Consider the following 17,487-nt stretch of genomic DNA (forward strand, 5'->3'; position numbering starts at 1 on the left):
TTGGATGAGGGAGAACAAACCGCTCCTCCGGACAGAAGGGGGGCCGGGGATCCCCGCGAGGGCGTCCCGAACGCCTCCCGCCACAGTCCGGGGACGCCCCGGGGCAGGCGAGGCCTCCGCAGCCAGACGGGCCGCACCACCGTCGCCCGCCTGGACCCCGGCAGGCCGGGACTCGGCCTACCTCCCGCCCCTCAGGCGGGTGGTTTCCGCTCCGCCCGCGGCCGCACGCCCCCGCCTCGGCCCGAGTCCGGCCGCTAGGGCAGAGCCGCGTCCGGGTACAGCCTGCAACCCCGGTCCCCTTCGCCCGCCCCTCCCGGGACCCCACGTTCACTCACGGGCCGGCGACGCGCGCTCTCCCGGCGCCGTAGCTGCGCTTGCCCACAGCGCAACTTTATTAGCAGCTCGGCCGCGGGACACGCGCACGGCGCCCGCTCGCCCAGGACCCGGATGAAGGAGGGAAGGAGCCGGGGAGGACGCCGCGGGGTCGGCGCATGCGCGCAAGCTGCCGAGTGACCGCTGTGGGACCCACCGAGGGAAGGGCCTCCTAGCTACAGGGGCTGAAGGAAGCCACCGCGCTTGGCTCGGTGCCCGCAAACTCTGGCTTCCGATCTGCCGGAGGCTTCTCTCGTCCATGGCCAGCCCCAGAAATGGCAGTCGGCTAGTTCCCACCGTCCTGATAGCCACTAGTAGTCTCCACTAACCAAATCAACCCACATTATAAAATAATTGTCCTCGACATGGACAGTTGGAGATTTTCCCAGTCACGTATAAAGTGTAAATAAAAACATCTTCGGATGCAACTTTGCTACTCTTAATGATTTGTAATATAAATCTGAGAGAAGAGAGTCCTCTTTTTGTGAAAAAGTAGCTTCAAAACAAGCTTCTGAACATCTTGCAGCTTCTTACTGGATGCCCTAAGCCCCCTCCCACGTGGAAATCTTGGAGCCTCTACCATCCTCCATTGCTCTTGCAGTGCCAGACCTTGTAGCTCCCTGAAGTAGGCCTGCCCACGTACTGACACCCCAGTAGTTCAAGATACACCGTCCTGGACAGGTGGGGACACTGAGGTGCACAGAGGCCATCCATAGACTGATGTCCCTCTACTCCGTCTCTGGGGGCAAGAGCCGAATTCTCTTTTTGTAGTTACTGGGGCTCTTCTCAATGCTCTCCCCTTCCCCAATTCCCCAAAGTGTCAGCATTTCCCAGAAAAGGGTAATAGTACCATCTAGGGCACCCAATTCGGAGAGTACTAGTGAAGAAAAACTTTTAAATAATTTTGTTTTCATTTTAAAAGTTCAATCCTGGTTTTCCAATATTCCACTGTAGGTTTGCTTTTGAAATAAATTAATCTAAATAAAAATCAAAATTGGAGTCATTTTCAAATCCTCTCTCTCATTCCCTAAACCAAACTATCACGAAATCTTACCAATGCCATGTTCAAAATATATCCCAAATCTGACCGCTGCTCACTGCCTCTAGTGCCACCAAGGTGGCCTGAGCCAGGGTCATCTCTCCTGAAACAAATGGGAATCTGCTATTTTGCTCCAGGCTTTAGCAGTTTGTTTCCACAGTGAAGAGGCATGGTGAATGTTGTCCGAGTCTCTGCATTAAGGGTAGTCATCTCAGATAGGGACAGAGGCCTGGTGAGGGAATGTAGTGCGCCAGGGTGGGGAACTAGAGAGAGCAGCTGCTATTTCACTCCAGCCAAATGTCACCATGGGGAAATGTGGGAATAAGGACCCAGTGTTGGCAGATCTTCTGATTTTTCAAAAACAGCTGGAAATCCAGATTTTAATACAAAAATCTCAGTTTAGCAACTTCTTTCACTCTTTTTTCTTTCTTAGACATTCAAGAGGCCAACCCTGTACAAGCCAAGTAAAACAAATCCATGGTCCCAATTTAGCCTGCTGGCCATCAGTTTGCAATCTCAGGTCTACGTCTTAAAACTCTTTACTACATCATAAACTTTGTGAAAGTAAAGTCTGTGTACTTTAACTCTTTGTCACACTCACTGATTACTTGTTGTTAATTCAGAAGTTTCCAGCCCTTGGAAAGCACATATTTCTGGAGCCTGCATGGCTTTACAACTCCCAAAAGTGCCCACAACCCTGCCTTGGAGGATGCCTTTTTTATTTTTTTCCCAGAACTGATGTTTGCAGAGAGCTTTGTTGAACATTATAAGACATAAAAATTTGGTTTAAATATTTTGTATGTTTCAGCCACTCCTGCCTTCAAACAGCCAGTAAAATCCTTCCCAAAACAAACTGTTCGCTGTTTTGCAGTCACTGCACCCACATATGGAGAGAACAATTTGTGATTACGGGATTCCTTCTGACAATCACATGTTGATCTCAAAGCCAACAGTTTTGCTTCCTGAACTATGTGTCCAAATACTGATCAAATCAACCAGAGACACCAACTTCTCCAAGTTGCTGTGTAGGCTCAGCTTAGGTCTTAAATCGGAACAGATGATAACATAGAAGACAGGAAGGCAAACTCCTTCCAAAGAACTGAGACATTACCCAGACCTCAAAGGGCATAAAAAAATCAGACAGCTCATTAAAGATCTGTATAGTGAAAAAGATTATCAAACAGCAAATGAACAGGCCTGTCAGAGCCATAGGAAAGGAGTAAGGAAGTCCCTGTTTTGGGCAATCAAATGGGATCTAAAAGCAAATGCAGAACAGGATGACCTGAACAGATACATATAGTTAGTGCGGCATCAAAATAGACAATCTGCTTTTTCAGTTTAGCATTCACCTGATCAGAAAGATCAAACAGAAGCAGCTTCAGTACTCAATTTTATATTACTTACAGAGAAACCTAATTCTGGATAATTTAGGCCAATGCTTCTCAAGCAGGGGTGACTGTGACCCCCAAGGAACATATGACGATATTTGAAAACAATCTTGCTTGTCACATCTAGGAGGGTGGTGCTAGTGACATCTACTGGGTAGAGGCCAGGGATGCTGCTAAACATTCTACGATACACAGGACAGCCTCCTTCTACCAAGAATTATCCAGCCCAGAATATCAATCGTGCTGAGGTTCACAAACCCTGATTTAAGCCCAAAACAGTTTCCCTCTAGTTGAGTTGATGTTTAGGGAGAAAATGAGCCCTTTCTTTGAATTTTTCCAATAACTGTGTTATTTATTCATTTGATGTAAAGAACCAGCCTAAATGTTTGGTCAGTGACCTACTCCCACCCTGAATTTTGCAGATCCAATATGGAGATAATTTTCAGGAAATGTGGGAGTATATATGGAAAAAGAAGAACTGGAATAATTAACTCAGTCTTTCCATATTTTTAAACTTTTATTTTTAAATGTAGGGTAATTGAGGCGAATTGGGTTTGGTTTCCATATATTTAATATAGATCTCACTCCGACCCTTTGCTATAGCTCAGAAGATTCTCCCTAAATGACCAGTGCACACCCAGTAGAAGTGGAAGGACGTGGTGATGTTCAGAGGGGTCACCCAGTGTGGAAGTATCAGTGAATGACATCACAGAGATCCATAAAGGGTCCTGGTAGCCACCTAAGAAACCTCTCACTTCCTCACACAGTCGTGGCAAGTGGACATCAAAAGAAGAAATGTCTAAGTTTGTGTGACTCCTCTGGACATTGTCCAGGAAACAATAAAGCCACCTTTCCAAGTTCTGAAAATTCTATGCTCTTCAACTGACAAACTAGCCCCACCCCACATCCTTAATATTGGAAACGGTGTAGAAGGCAGAGCTAAACTGAGAAAAGTTCTGAGAAGAGTGAAGTCCCAAAGAAATGATCTGCAAAGACATACCCCACGATCCCAGAGAGAAAAAAATCATGTTACAATTTTCAAAAGAAACTTCGTTAGTTTTTAACAGAATGAGCCAAGGTTCTGTGCCATCCAGAGAATACACTGAAGTGACTTTATCCAATATTTGACAGGATTTTTTTCCAGTAAAATGTGAGTGTCCTGGTGTGAAATGATCCCTTAATAGTCCACAGGTCCTTTATTTTCACAACACAGAACTTGAGAATCTTAATGTATCGAAAAAAGGAAAAGTAAAGTAAAAGAGTAACAGCTGTCTCCCCTGGAAGCACAGGAATCTTGGGGCCAGAGACTCCCTGAAGCTTCAGGGATAGACATCAGAGCCTCCAGGAGCCCCCCTGGAATGAACATGCACGTTTCTGTATATATACCTATGTACAAAGTTTCTGCAGAAAAGGTCTGTAGCTTTCATCAGATTTTCAAAAGTTTTCCTGACCTCCAAATGTCTGCAGATGCCTAAAGCAGTGGTTACTTTACGTGTGGTATAAATTTAATGTGTCCATTTTAATCTTTTCTTCTCCTCTCTTTTGCAGAGCAACATAATTGCGAGATTCCTCTCTAGGGAAGGTTGCTTCATGTAGAGAGTAGGAACCCGCTTGCCCGTCTCCAGCCATCTGTTACATTAAAGAAGGCCAGCTATGGCTGGAATCCAAAACACAAAATTAAAAGGGTTGCATGCACCCAGAGTCATAAAACAAAGAGGCTTTCTAAAGCAAGACTTGGAGTGAACGCTCATTTCTTCCTGACTTAAACAGCATCTGTCCCTCCTGATGGCAAACACCCTCTGAGTTAACTCAACTGACCTCCCCGCTTCTACATTCTCAGTTTTCATCCTCAGACACATAGTCTCTGATGAGCCAAACCACATGTGCACTCCGTTGCAAATCCAGAGCAGCAGGTGAAAATCTGGAAGTGTTGTGGAACTGGGGAGAGGGGAAGGAGACAGAAACTTCTCGTTCTCCAGGATGCCCTTTAACTAGATAAAACCGTAGTGGTGAGCATTCCAAAGCTAGACTTCCTGGTTTGAACATCGACTCTCTTGCTTACTACGTGTGTGACCTTGAACAGGTTTCTTACCCAATCTTTGCCTCGGTCTTGGCATCTGTAAAATGAGGTAACAGTAAAATTAACTTAATAGGATTATTATTTGGATTAAATGAATAGAGACTTGTTAGGGACTTAGAACAGTGCCTGGCACGTAGTAAGTGATATTTAAGCACTTATTTTAAAAACATTTATTTTCATACAGATGGCCAAAACACAGGAAAGGAGGCTCAACATCATTAATCATTAGAGAAATGCAAATCAAAACTACAATGAAGTATCACCTCACACCGGTCAGAATGGCCATGATCAAAAAGTCTACAAACAATAAATGCTGGAGAGGGTGTGGAGAAAAGGGGACCCTCTTGCACTTTTGGTGGGAACGTAAAATCATACAGCCACTATGCAGAACAGTATGGAGGTCCCTTAAAAAACTAAAAATAGAATTACCATATGACCCAGCAATCCCACTACTGGGCATATACCCAGAGAAAACCATAATTCAAAAAGACACATGCACCCCAATGTTCACTGCAACACTATTTAAAATAGCCAGGTCACGGAAGCAACCTAAATGCCCTTAAACCTAAATGCTCTTAACGTCTCTGCTGAGCTACAGTAGTTGTGGATTTTGTCTGCCTGCCATACTCTCCAATCCAGTTTCTCCTGCTTCCTCTGTGGTACCATTTCCTTTCTATTTTAACCACAGGACCAGACACCCTACCGCAGAGGTGGGTACATGGCCCAGGAGGGTTACCATAGTTCCCCGCTAGCCAGGCCACTGTGATTGGTTCATAGAAGAACATATGACTCAAGCAAAGTAACAAGTGTCATCTCTTAGACTGATGTATGGATATTGAGAGAGAGAAGCCTTCCTTCTTATTGTCACCCTTGCTAAGCTAAGGGTGACCCTGAGGCTACCAGGGGCCATCCTGCCACCATGTAGAGGGAGTTTGCTTGAAAATGAGGCCAAAAGAGAGAATCAGAGCCGAGATAGAGAGGAGAAGACAAAGCCCTGATAAAGCCCCTTCATCTGGCTGTTCCTGAAGCTCAACAGATCTCCCTTACACTTCCCAATCACATTACCCTATACATTCTGCTTTAGTTTAAGCTAGTTATGTGTCTGCCACTTGTAACGTCTGCCCTTGGCAGTATAACTGGATTTATCAGGTCCAGATGTAACTCCTGATGTTTTTCATTCTTCCTCCCCAACCTGGTCCTTCTCCAATCTTTGCCATATCAATGAATAGCTCTATCCACATAGTTGCTCATACCTGGCAGTCATCTGTGATAGACTGGATTATTGTTCTAAAACGTCACTCCCTCCCTGTTGTGGAAGGAGTACACACTATACATCCATACCATTTGCCATGTGACTTTGCCATAACTTCCTCTAGAAAAGGTGGCGCATACTTCTTTGCCTCTTTGATGTTGACTTTGGCCATGTTGACTTTGGACAGTAGACATAACATGAACATAAATCTTTAGATGTGCTTGGTAATTTGGTTTGGTCTTTTGTGCTTTTGCCATCTACCATTAGGAGAATAGACCTGAGGTAGGCATTGGTCCAAGGAGGATGAAAATACACAAATACCCAACCCACAGCCTGGAGCCTAGCTCGACAGACCTGCAGCCTGAAGCTCAGCTACCTAAGCTGATTCACAGACCCGTAAGTGGGAAAAAAAATGTCTGTTATGGTATACAACTGATATTCTGGGGTTGTTTGGTATGCTGTAATAACCAACTAAAACATTCTCTTCTTATCCCTATCTCTCATCCTCATTTATTTATTCATTTGTTAACTCCCTCTTTTAAGAATGTGACAGATGTGTATTGAATGCCCGTTAGGCATCAAGCATAATTTTGGGCACCAGGAAAAAGACATTAAACAAAACAGACAAAAATCCCGGCTCTCAGAGAGTAAACAGATAATTTTAAAAAATATGAAAACAAGTAAAATTTGGCATATCACGTGGTAATGAGCACTCGGTAGAAAAATAAAACCACGAATGGGAGTCGGGGGCCGGAGTGCTGGGATAAGGAAGAACAACGGCTGCTGTTTGGATGGAGTAGTCAGGGTTCAATCAGGTCATACTTCTACTTCCAATCCAGCATCAGGCCTCGTCAGTTCTACCTTCAAGCCATACCTTAAATCTAACCACTTCTTTCCACATCTACCAGCCACCAATAGTCAGGTCCACGTCCTCGTCCAGGTCACTATAATTTCTCACCTGGACCATCATCTGCTTCTACTCAGCCTTGCTCCAATCCCTTGATCACCCAATAGATACCACATGCTGAAAATGTAAATGAGGTTATGGTCATTCTCAAAGCAAAGTTCTTCAAGGTCTTCCCATTGCATTTAGGATAAACCCTCTACCATGGCCCCGCCCCGAGTGATGTGGTCCCTGCCATTGCCAACACTCTCACATGTACCTTGCCCACACTGGCCTTCTTTCTGTTCCTCACACGCCACGAGCTACTCCCCAACTTAAGGCTTTATACCTGTGCTTCCCTCTGCTTGTTCTCACCCTCTACCTTGGTAACTTCTGAAATGCCCTGCCCACCACTCCTCACCTGTCTCACTCCTTCTCACCAACCCAAGTCTCAGCTTAAAGGTCCCTTCCTTACAGAAGCTTTCCCTGCCACTCCACTCCACCTGCCCCTCCACCCCTGTGTACACGTCCAGAGCATCCAGCTCTTTCCTTCATGGGACTCTCTTCTCACATGTCATGACTTGATCAAAGTTTACGTTCCCCACTGGAGTTAAGCTCCTCTTCACAACTGAATCCTCAACACTTAGATCAGGGCCTGGAGTGCCATAGGCCCTCAATAAACAGTCATTGGATTTTCTCCTTCAATTTTGGTTTTACATTTACTCCTAGTAAAATCACTTTGCTTGCATTTAACTTTTTAAAATTTCCTAATCAAATTTTAATATGTAATAGGGTGTCATTCCCCCCACCTCCCAAGCAAAAACTCAGCCCTTAGATTTAGGTTTCATTCATGCATTTATTCATTCAACTTAAATATTTATGTAGTACCAACTATGTCTCTGGCACTGGGCCAAGTACTGGGACTACAAAGGTCTGCCCTGGTGAAGTGAAGTTCATAGTCTCCAGGGGGAATGTTTGGTTGTCTTCTATCTTCACAATCCTTGAACATTTGATGGAAAAGTCAGAAACTAGAAAATCAAAATCTGTCATTTCAAAGCTGTAAGCCCAAGTATTTACAATGGAGGAGATTTTTCATACTTTAAGGATCTCTTCTTTTGTAAAAACCTCCCCACATATCATTTGGGGATATGTTTGATCATTTGAAAGGCTGTTACAGAGTTGCATCCTTCTAGACTACATCTCCTGAAATGTTTCATTGCTAAGTAAGGATTTTTAAAATCCTTTTTTAAAATATTGCATGTTTTTTAGAAAAATTCAAATTATAGAGAAAAGACCAAAAAAAGTAAAAGTTACTTGAAATCACGCAAACAGAAATAACCATGGTTAATCGGTTGACGGAAAATCTTGCCAGACATCTCTTCATGTGCACAATAGTTAATATTGATCAAACTCATACTTTATGCTAAGTACAGAATAGTGTGCTTTATATATTTTATTAAATACCACAGAAAATTTACAATGTAGTTGCTATTGCTAACACCGTCATCCTCCTTTTTCTCAATGAAGTAACTAAGGCACAAGCCATTAAGTAACTAGCTGTTGTGAATGCACATCTTTCTACAGCCTGCTAGGGGTTATAACTCCCAGAAATGTTTCTGACTCCATCTCGGCGGAGGGTGTCTTTTTTAAGCACTGATGTTTGCAAAAATGCTTTGCTGATCATTGAAAGATATAACAGAATCTGGCTGAAATATTCTGTACCTAGGCCCCAATCCTCACTCTGTGCATTTTATAAAGTCTTGCACTCTCTGCTTTCCACGACCCTGTGTCTTCTGACTCCTCCCACCATGCCCCTGTACCACCCGCCTTCCCCGTCACTAAGCTGGTCTCTGCTGTCCCCACTCCCTCCAACATGCCATCACATTCCCATCAACACACTCCTGCTTTCACAGTAACCTCTGTAGGGAATGGCCCCTCCGACACCCTGTCCTACCTTTCCTTCCCAGGGCAACTTAATTGCTTCCTTCAGGAGGCCTGCTTGGTCCTCCTGATCTCTCAGGGATCTTCATGTGATTCTTTTTTTTTTTTTTTTTTTAACATCTTTATTGGAGTATAATTGCTTTACAATGGTGTGTTAGTTTCTGCTTTATAACAAAGCGAATCAGCTATATATATACATATATCTCCATATCTCCTCCCTCTGGCATCTCCCTCCCACCCTCCCTATCCCAAAGACGCAGACATAGAGAATGGACTTCACATGATTCTTGACCCTATGAGAGGTGCATAAGAAGGAAGAGATATACAATGTAGAGATGGTGGGAGGTGAGATGTTTCACAGCCACTTCACAATAAGGAAATGGAGACTCAGAGAAGTGAAATCAACGTCTGAGTTCATACAGATTGTTAGTAATGATACTAGAATTCAAATCCAGGCGTGTCTGACACCCAAACTCCTGCTCTAACTACTACGCACGCTGCCTACTCTCTTGACTCACCGGCACTGAAGTATTCTTAACTTCTGCACTCCAACAAAATGGTTCCTGTGACTCATGAGAATAGCCAGGGAACCACAATACTCTCTGAACTGAGCTGGAAAACAATCTCAGTTACTAAATAAAAGAATGAATGAACAAATAAATAAACGTGTGGATGAACACAAATGCAATTTCTAAACTGAACGTGTGTCATTTGGTGACGGTGAAGTCACACAGAGCAAGTAGGCCATAAAACTCTGTGTTTATTCTAACAGTCAGGTAAGGACCCTGAAGGAACAAGCTCAAAAGGCCCTGAGTGAATGGAGTCACTGTTCCAACATGTTTATCTTAAAGTGTAGTGAAACCTATTAATTCTATTTGTATAGTGACTAATGCCTCTGTGGATGTATCGTTTACAATATGGTGGCATTGCTAATGTGCCACATTAAAGGTGATTTGAACTGATGAATCAAATCAGTTAAGCTCCTCTAAGCCCACTCTGGCTACCCGAAGTCATGCGGTGTAACGTTTCCATTGCAGAGAGGCGCTGTGCGAAGCGGTCCAGGGGGGTTGATCTCATCTGTGTTGCTTCCACAAACCTGTTTTGTTAAGAGTGCTATCGCACTGCGTGCTAAAAACCAGAGTTCAAACGATTTAAAAATGAAGTAAGAAGTCAACAAAGTCGCCTGCCTTGAATGTGTCATGGATGGAGTAGTGGGAGCCCCCTGCCGGGTCATTCTGCCAAAAATGCGATGTCTGAGCTCCAATGTGGTCCTGACTATGATGTCTCTGGGGTCTGAGCAAAAACCATCTGGGAATGCTTCCGGTTTTCAGGACCACAGGAAAGGAGTCCACTTGTCATACAGGTTAAAATATTTATCTTCTTTGTTTATGATTTGCTGGATGAGTTTCTATTATATGCCAGGCACTATAATGGTAAGGAAAAGGTCCCAAACATTCCTCTATTTTTTTCATGAAAAATAAGGCTATTTGGAGATAAAGATATCAGTAGAAAGGAATACTCGTCTCTCTCCTTGACCCTCCCTCCCTATCTCTTCCTTCAGTCAGTTGTCTATTCTGATCTCTGGCTTCAGGATTGAAACCTACTTTCTGATGCATTTATTCACTCAACAAACAGTTGTGGAGGGCTCGCTATGTATCAGGCCTTGGGCCAGACGCTGGGAATGCCTTAGAGATCAAAACCAGGCAGGGCCCCTGCTCACAAGGACTGCAAACAAGCCAGGACAACAGGTGTAAATGGCTCCCTTTCCAGTCTGCCTAACTAAGATGGACCAAAAACACCCTTTTATTCTTCTGATCAGCACTGCCTGAGCTAAACTTTTTATTTATTTTTTATTTTTGGCTGCATTGAGTCTTTGTTGATGCATGCAGGCTTTCTCTAGCTGGAGCAAGTGGGGGCTACTCTTCGTTGCAGTGCACGGGCTTCTCATTGCAGTGGCTTCTCTTGCTGCAGAGCATGGACCCCAGGCGCGTGGGCTTCAGTAGTTGAAGCACGCAGGCTCAGTAGTTGTGGCTTGCGGGCTCTAGAGCACAGGCTCAGTAGTTGTGGCCTGCAGGCTCAGTTGCTCTGCGGCATGTGGGATCTTCCCAGACCAGGGATCGAACCCATGTCCCCTGCATTGGCAGGTAGATTCTTACCCACTGCATCACCAGGGAAGTCCCGCCTGAGCTAAACTTTTAAACTGCAAATTTTTTCCCTCCCTCTACGCATCTCATCATCACACATCTGGAATTCATTTTTTAGGTCTATAAGCAACCTCATGGACATAGATACACTCACATCTTGCTTGCTTTTTTTGTTTTTTGTAACATTGACATAACCGCAAAGAAATTGGAGTAACAAAGGCACCCAGACACCCAGGCACCCACACCTGCATTGACTCCTGAAAGCTTCAGCACCTGGGGGGCTGGCGATTACCACTGACTCACAAACAGGCCATGTCTTCACCGGGCTGTGATATGTCACCTTAAGGACCCCAACAGTTCTGGAACTACTAGGATGCCATGAACAATTGGAGCAGCAGGCTAACGTGCCACAGCTACGTGAGCATACAAGGAAGAATAGACACAGGTCTTTGTGCTGTGTGGTCCCTAGCTGCTGGCTGTAGAGACTCCGAACAGCCTTAAGAAGTAACTAAAGAAGTCCTTTTTTTTTTTTTTTTTCTACTCAGCACACTATGAGGACAGACACACAGAGAAACCCACCCCTCATCCTCACACTAGGATTGTTCTTACTCCTTAAAATGGAAAGGAAGGGATGGACACGAATCACCAGTGGTAAAGGAGGCGTATTGCAAGGCTATGGGGCAGCACAGTGTGGCAGGAGATGTGGTTTCCTCAGCCACAGAGTCGCTCTGCTCCCAGGGCTACCAAGGCTGGGTTATCCAGCAGTCTTCTAGAACAATAACTCAGGGCATGGCTGGGGATTGAGCCAGCCCTAGAGCGATCCTCCTTTACTTTTTTCACTTTTCCAGAATTTCTGGTAGTTAGACTTCTCAAGAGAAACTCCCAAGTCTGCCATCACCCGAAATGAATTCTACTGGGTAGAATTTCATGCCAATCCTCCTCAAAAAGTATTGCCTTCTCCGCATCCAGTGCATTTGCCACTTGGCAGGGGCGTCAGACCTCATCTGGGCAACCGTGGCCAGAGCTATAAGGTTGCTTCCACTCAAACCACAGGGCACAAGTCACAACGACCTCTCCAGGGATGGAGTGGCTCGGGCCACTTTCCTGACAAGGTTGCTGTAGGCATGGCAGACACCCTGGGCTCCCTGGACTCCACCACTGCCAACCCAGCACACAAAGTAAGCACCAGGGGATCAGCTTGGTACAGACAGCTTCCTCCATAAAAGACATTCCTTGATCCATTTATGCATCCAAGCATTCATCAGACTTTTACTGATAGCCTACTATGCAACAGGCTTTGTGACAGATGCCACACACGGTGACCAAAAACAGACCAGTCCCTGCCCACACAGATTGTATGAACTAGTAGGAGAGACAGGTATCGATCAAATAACCATGCTGTATAAAAAGGAACCAGGGCCAAGGAGCACACAGAACCAGGGGGCAGGGAAGGCTGCTCTGACAAAATGGTGCTTGAGCTGAGATCTGAAGGATGAACAAGAGGCAGTTAAGTGAGGGTGAAGGTTGGGTGGGGATGAGTCAGGGGAAAGCCTTCTAGGCAGAGGAGGGAACAGCGTGTGAAGACCCCACGGACAGAAGGAGCGTGGTGGTAACAGTTAGAAACTGAGAGAAGACCAACGTTGGACACAGACAGCCAGTGGGGCTGGGCCTGGAGAGGTGGGCAGGATAACCCAGGGCTTTGTAGGCCGTGGCTGGGATGTGGCATTATCCTAACGTGCTCCACATGTCAGAGCTGCGCCTTAGGTGGTTGCCTTCCCCGAGAAGAGACAGGGCTACTGGTGGGGAGGAGAAGGGAAGATGGGGTTACTCGAAGGACAAGCTCTCTACCAACATTTCAGGACTGTGACTTCTGTCCTACTTGTGGCTTCTACCCAAGGCCAGCCCAGACCCACCCCAGCTGGCCCTCCTGGGGCTTTGTACCATCTTCCTGTTGTGGCCCCATAACTGTGTGGACTGTGTCACACCCCCCTGCACACCTACTGATGGGAAGGGCAGGAGTGAGATGGAACATTGGAGAGCTGGGAAAGTATGTCTGGGGCAAACAGGCCCCATGGAAGACTGAGCCCCACGTGCTTCTTTCACCCTTCCAGGAGGTGTTAAATGTCACTTCCTCCCAAGGTGGTGGTGGGGACTCCTCCATGACTCCTAGATGACAAGACTTCCAGGAGCGCCTGTGGGAAGACTTACTGCACCTGGACTTATTTCTGTGGTGTAGGGAAGGGGTAGGGACACATCTGTCCAATTCATTGCTGTGATGCCTGGTGTATAGTGGTACATTGCAGACCCGCAGCAAACGTTTGTTAATTGAATCCTAATGCAAAACATACAAAAGGCAATTTTTTCGCTTATTACCTTGAGGGAAAAATGTGGGAGGAACGCCCCAAATTGACAGGGAAAACAATTTCATTTCTTATCCTCTGGGTTGGGGCAGGGTAAGTTCATTATAAATTGAAATGGGTTTGCAGCAACATGGATGGACCTAGAGATTATCATACTAAGTAAGTCAGAAAGAGAAAGACAAATACCATATAATGTCACTTATATGTGGAATCTAAACTACGACACAAATGAACATATCAACGAAACAGAAACAAACACACAGACATAGAGAACAGACTTGTGGTTGCCAAGGGGGAGGGGGCGGGGGAGGGAAGAATGGGCATTTTGGGGTGAGCAGATGCAAACTATTATATATAGGATGGATAAACAACAAGGTGCTACTGTGTAGCATAGGGAACTATATTCAATACCCTGTGAAAAAGCATAATGGAAAAGAATATGAAAAAGAATATTATGTAACTGAATCACTTTGCTATACGGCAGAAATTAACACAAAATTGTAAATCAACTATACTTCAATAAAATTGTTTTAAAAATTTAAATGGATAGAGAAGTCTTAGACTAAGCCAGGGCTCCTGTAGACTTTGCTCTCATTCCCTTACGAGACGTGGTTTTTTTTGTTTGTTTGCTTATTTATTTGAATTGCAGAGACCTCATTTATTTTGCCCTGGTCAGCATTCCAGCAAAGGTTGGAGCCCAGACAAGTCTCTACTGTAGAGACTGGTCTCTCGACCCCTGTGTGTGTCTAGGAGTGTACTTTCCTCTCAGAGTGACCTAGGAAGGCCCTAGATCTGGCTGGCTGGTCAGGAGTCAGCAGACTGTTTCAAGGCCATAGGGTGAATTCTGTAGACATTTCCCTTATGAAAGCATTGGAAATAGCACTTCAATCACCTCTCAACCTGGAGGAAAATTCTTGCCACAGTGAAATGTTGGTAGAGAGCAAGGGCCCCTATGTGATGGCACTGTCCCCAAAGAGAAAAGAAAGGTGCTCATTCACTCACTCTTTCCCTGCAGCCAGGACTTGGGCACCGGACCCAGGATGAGACTAGGTCACCCTTGCCCTCTCTGGCCTGGGGAAAGGGACTCGGGTGCCTGCCCGCCCACTGGCACACAGCTTATCTGGAGGCCCGGGCTCTCCCTGGCCCTCTGCAGGGTGGACCCCTTGCTGTGTGCAGAGCTTTGGGCACTTTTGCCCATGGACATCTTCCTGGCGAGAGGACCCTTCATCCATTCTAAGGGTTTGTGATCGCCAAGAGGCTAAGAACCTCTTATCTTTATAAAAGACATTCTTTATATTTTATTTCATCTTGCAGAAACCCAGATGACCGTGGCCTCATTCTGGTCTGACCGTCTCAGACCATCTCCTCATAAGGAGAGCCGGCCCACGGTGGCCCACCGAATCCATGAATGAAGCTTCCTATGGGGCTGGAAGGCGTTCTCCCTGGGAGATACCTGCTCCTTCGAAGCAGAACTCACAGAGAGGTGCTTTCTAGCCCCAGACCAGGCCTTCTACCTGTGCCACTCCTCAGGCCAAATAGCTCCAAGATTCCAGTTCTAAGAAGGCATCTTCAGATACTCACAGCACCTTTGCTTTCCCAGGTGGCACTCTGGATCTGATGGACGGCTGGCTACCGAGGAAGAGGCAGAGAGAAAGGGGCAGGACGTGGGTGGGTAGTTGAGGCCCAGGGGTCCTGAGAGAGTCCTTCCCATTCCCCTCTCATTACTCATAGCCTGGGGGGATCTGGTCACAGGGGCCTTGTAGTTTGGTCTGGGACAAAGGAAATAAAATGGTGGAGTGAAGCGCTGGGCCAGGAAGGACTCTGTGCAGCTCAGAGGAGGCTGGAGGTTGGGTGCAGGTGGTATCAGGAAGGGGCTGTGCAGCGTCAACCAGAGGGAATGGAGCCAGGGTCTGCGAGGGCGAGAGGAAAGTTGGCAGAGAGAAACCCTGAGGCTTGGAGTGGGGAGCTTTTTGGGTTCAAGAGGAAAAGGTTCTGGGCATCTGAGTCCAAGGGCAACGGCCTACGTTTCCTGAGGAAGGAAGGAGGCCCAGGAGTCCGGACAAGGAGTGCGTGGCCTTGAACCAGACCATCTGGCATTTCAGCTTCCTGTCCAGTAAAAAGGATGAAAATTAAAACTAGACAGTCAAGTGTATATTTTTACCATATTTACTTCAGATCCTCTTATGTAGATTTCTCATTGTTTCTTAATTAGCAGGCACCTGAGTCAATTCAACTCTTAGTTTCTCTCTCAGTAAAGTATTGAATAGTAAAAGGAGGGATCCAGCCCTGTGAGGAATCCTTTGGTCTTGACCCTTCACCCTCCATTTGCTTCCAAGTAAGATATTCAGGGGCTGTGTGTGTGTGTGTGGAGAGGGGCTCGTGGTGCTCGTAGTCAAGAGTATAATTTCTTTTCTCTCTCACTGTCCCCCTTCTCACCCCTGTCCACCCCTCTCCGTCTTCCCTGCTGCCCCCCCCCGGCTCATGACACCATTCTCTCTGTCTGGAGGGTCTACCAGAGTGTTCCCTCCCCATGCCCCTCCACACTTGTCCACTTCTACTCACCTCTCAGAGCCCAGCATCATTTCCTTAAGAGAGCCCTTCCCGATCCCCGGACTAGAGGGGTTCCTTCGTTCTAGGTTCCCATAGAACCTGTTTCATCTTTCAGAGCACGTATGTCCCTTTGCTATTATATACTCAGGATGCTGACTGAAGGTCAGTTCCCAGAACTGATGATCCCCAGTGTATGGTCAGAGTTTTCTAGACCAGCTCATCTGGAACCCAAATGTTAAGAATTAGAGGGTCATGAGGGGAAACACAAAAGTTTTTCTGGGGCCTCTGGGAGGAAGGGAAGAAGCAAAGAGCTGCTGTGCTGAGTTCCCAGCCTACGAGATGGATCAGGTCCTAAGGAAGCCCTTCCTTCCCATCTGGCTCAGACCCAGATCTGCTCCTGAGGAGGAGCAAGCTCTGACCATAGCCTGCCTACATGCCAGCTCCGCGGGAGGAAAGAGGAGGGGGTTGTCCCTGCATCTGCGCCGGACCTCTGCTCTGAAGCTGGTTGGCGTTTGCTGCCCTCAGTGGGGGAACAGATCCTTGAGCTGCCTGTGCTCCAGGTCCAGCAAAACTTGACCTTTCCTACCAAAGATCCCACAAAAGAGCCTGAATCAAACCACGTCTCTGGATCCTTGACACTGCACTCCCACCTAGCCGAATACCCCAAGGCTGGACATGCAGCCTCAGCCCCTTAGCTTTATTTACCCTCAGGTTTGTTGATGTGCATTTCCTTAATCATCTTTACTGGGTTTTTTAAAATTCAAAATTAATATATCTTCAGCTTGAAGAAGTTAAGCATTATAGAAGTAAATAATAAAGTGCAAAGCTCCTGTATGCTACCGCCCTCTCCCATCAAGGTAACAACTGTTAATAGTTCCACATCTATTCATCCAGACCTTGTCTCCAAGCGGATACCAACAAAGGGGATTTCACCACATCTAATATTTTGCAATCTACCTTTTCCTACTTAATACATATTTGGAATCTTTCCGTGCCTTTCTAGTCTGTATACTAAATCACCTCAATATTTTAAACAGCTCGTATAAATGGATTTTGCGTGATCTCTCTCTTTTCTGTGATTCCAAACATGGCATTGGGATGGGCGCTTGGGCTGTTTCTGATTCCTTTCCTTTACTGGCCTGCTGCAGTCAACAGGTTTGTGCCTCTTCCTCTGGGCATGCGTGTGCTTGTTTCTCAACAAGGCAGATGTCTCAAAATAAAAGCTGGGTTAAAGGGTGGGTGCATCTTCAGTTTTGAAATACTTCCAAATTGTGCTCTCAGAAGGCTGTGGCAGTCTTCACTCCCACTAGCAGTGTGTGAATTACTCAGAGGTGCTTTCGTGTTACCCTTGGCTTTACTGGGGGATGTGCTAAAATACAGCTATATGGACCCCGTTCCTGCCCTTGCCGTGGGATTTCCGCTCAGCACAGTATGGGCGACATCACTCAGCACCTGCCGGAAGTCCCACTGGAGGCTGC

The 17,487-nt window shown here is 46.1% G+C and overlaps 1 protein-coding gene across 4 annotated transcripts in view; it reads right to left on the reverse strand.

Annotated features, from left to right (window-relative positions):
• SMAD5 (SMAD family member 5) overlaps positions 1-475 on the reverse strand; it is a 50,565-nt gene extending 50,090 nt beyond the window's left edge. For all 4 annotated transcript variants that reach the window (XR_003430774.1, XR_003430773.1, XR_003430772.1 and 1 more), the window contains exon 1: positions 336-475. The gene's annotated coding sequence lies outside the window, so the exon portion shown is untranslated. The remainder of the gene's footprint in view (positions 1-335) is intronic.
• Between the last annotated feature and the right edge of the window lie 17,012 nt (positions 476-17,487).

The sequence above is a fragment of the Aethalodelphis obliquidens genome, unplaced genomic scaffold, assembly GCF_003676395.1.
Source record: "Aethalodelphis obliquidens isolate GAN/ISIS:26980383/991018 unplaced genomic scaffold, ASM367639v1 scaffold4, whole genome shotgun sequence".
Taxonomy (NCBI): domain Eukaryota; kingdom Metazoa; phylum Chordata; class Mammalia; order Artiodactyla; family Delphinidae; genus Aethalodelphis; species Aethalodelphis obliquidens.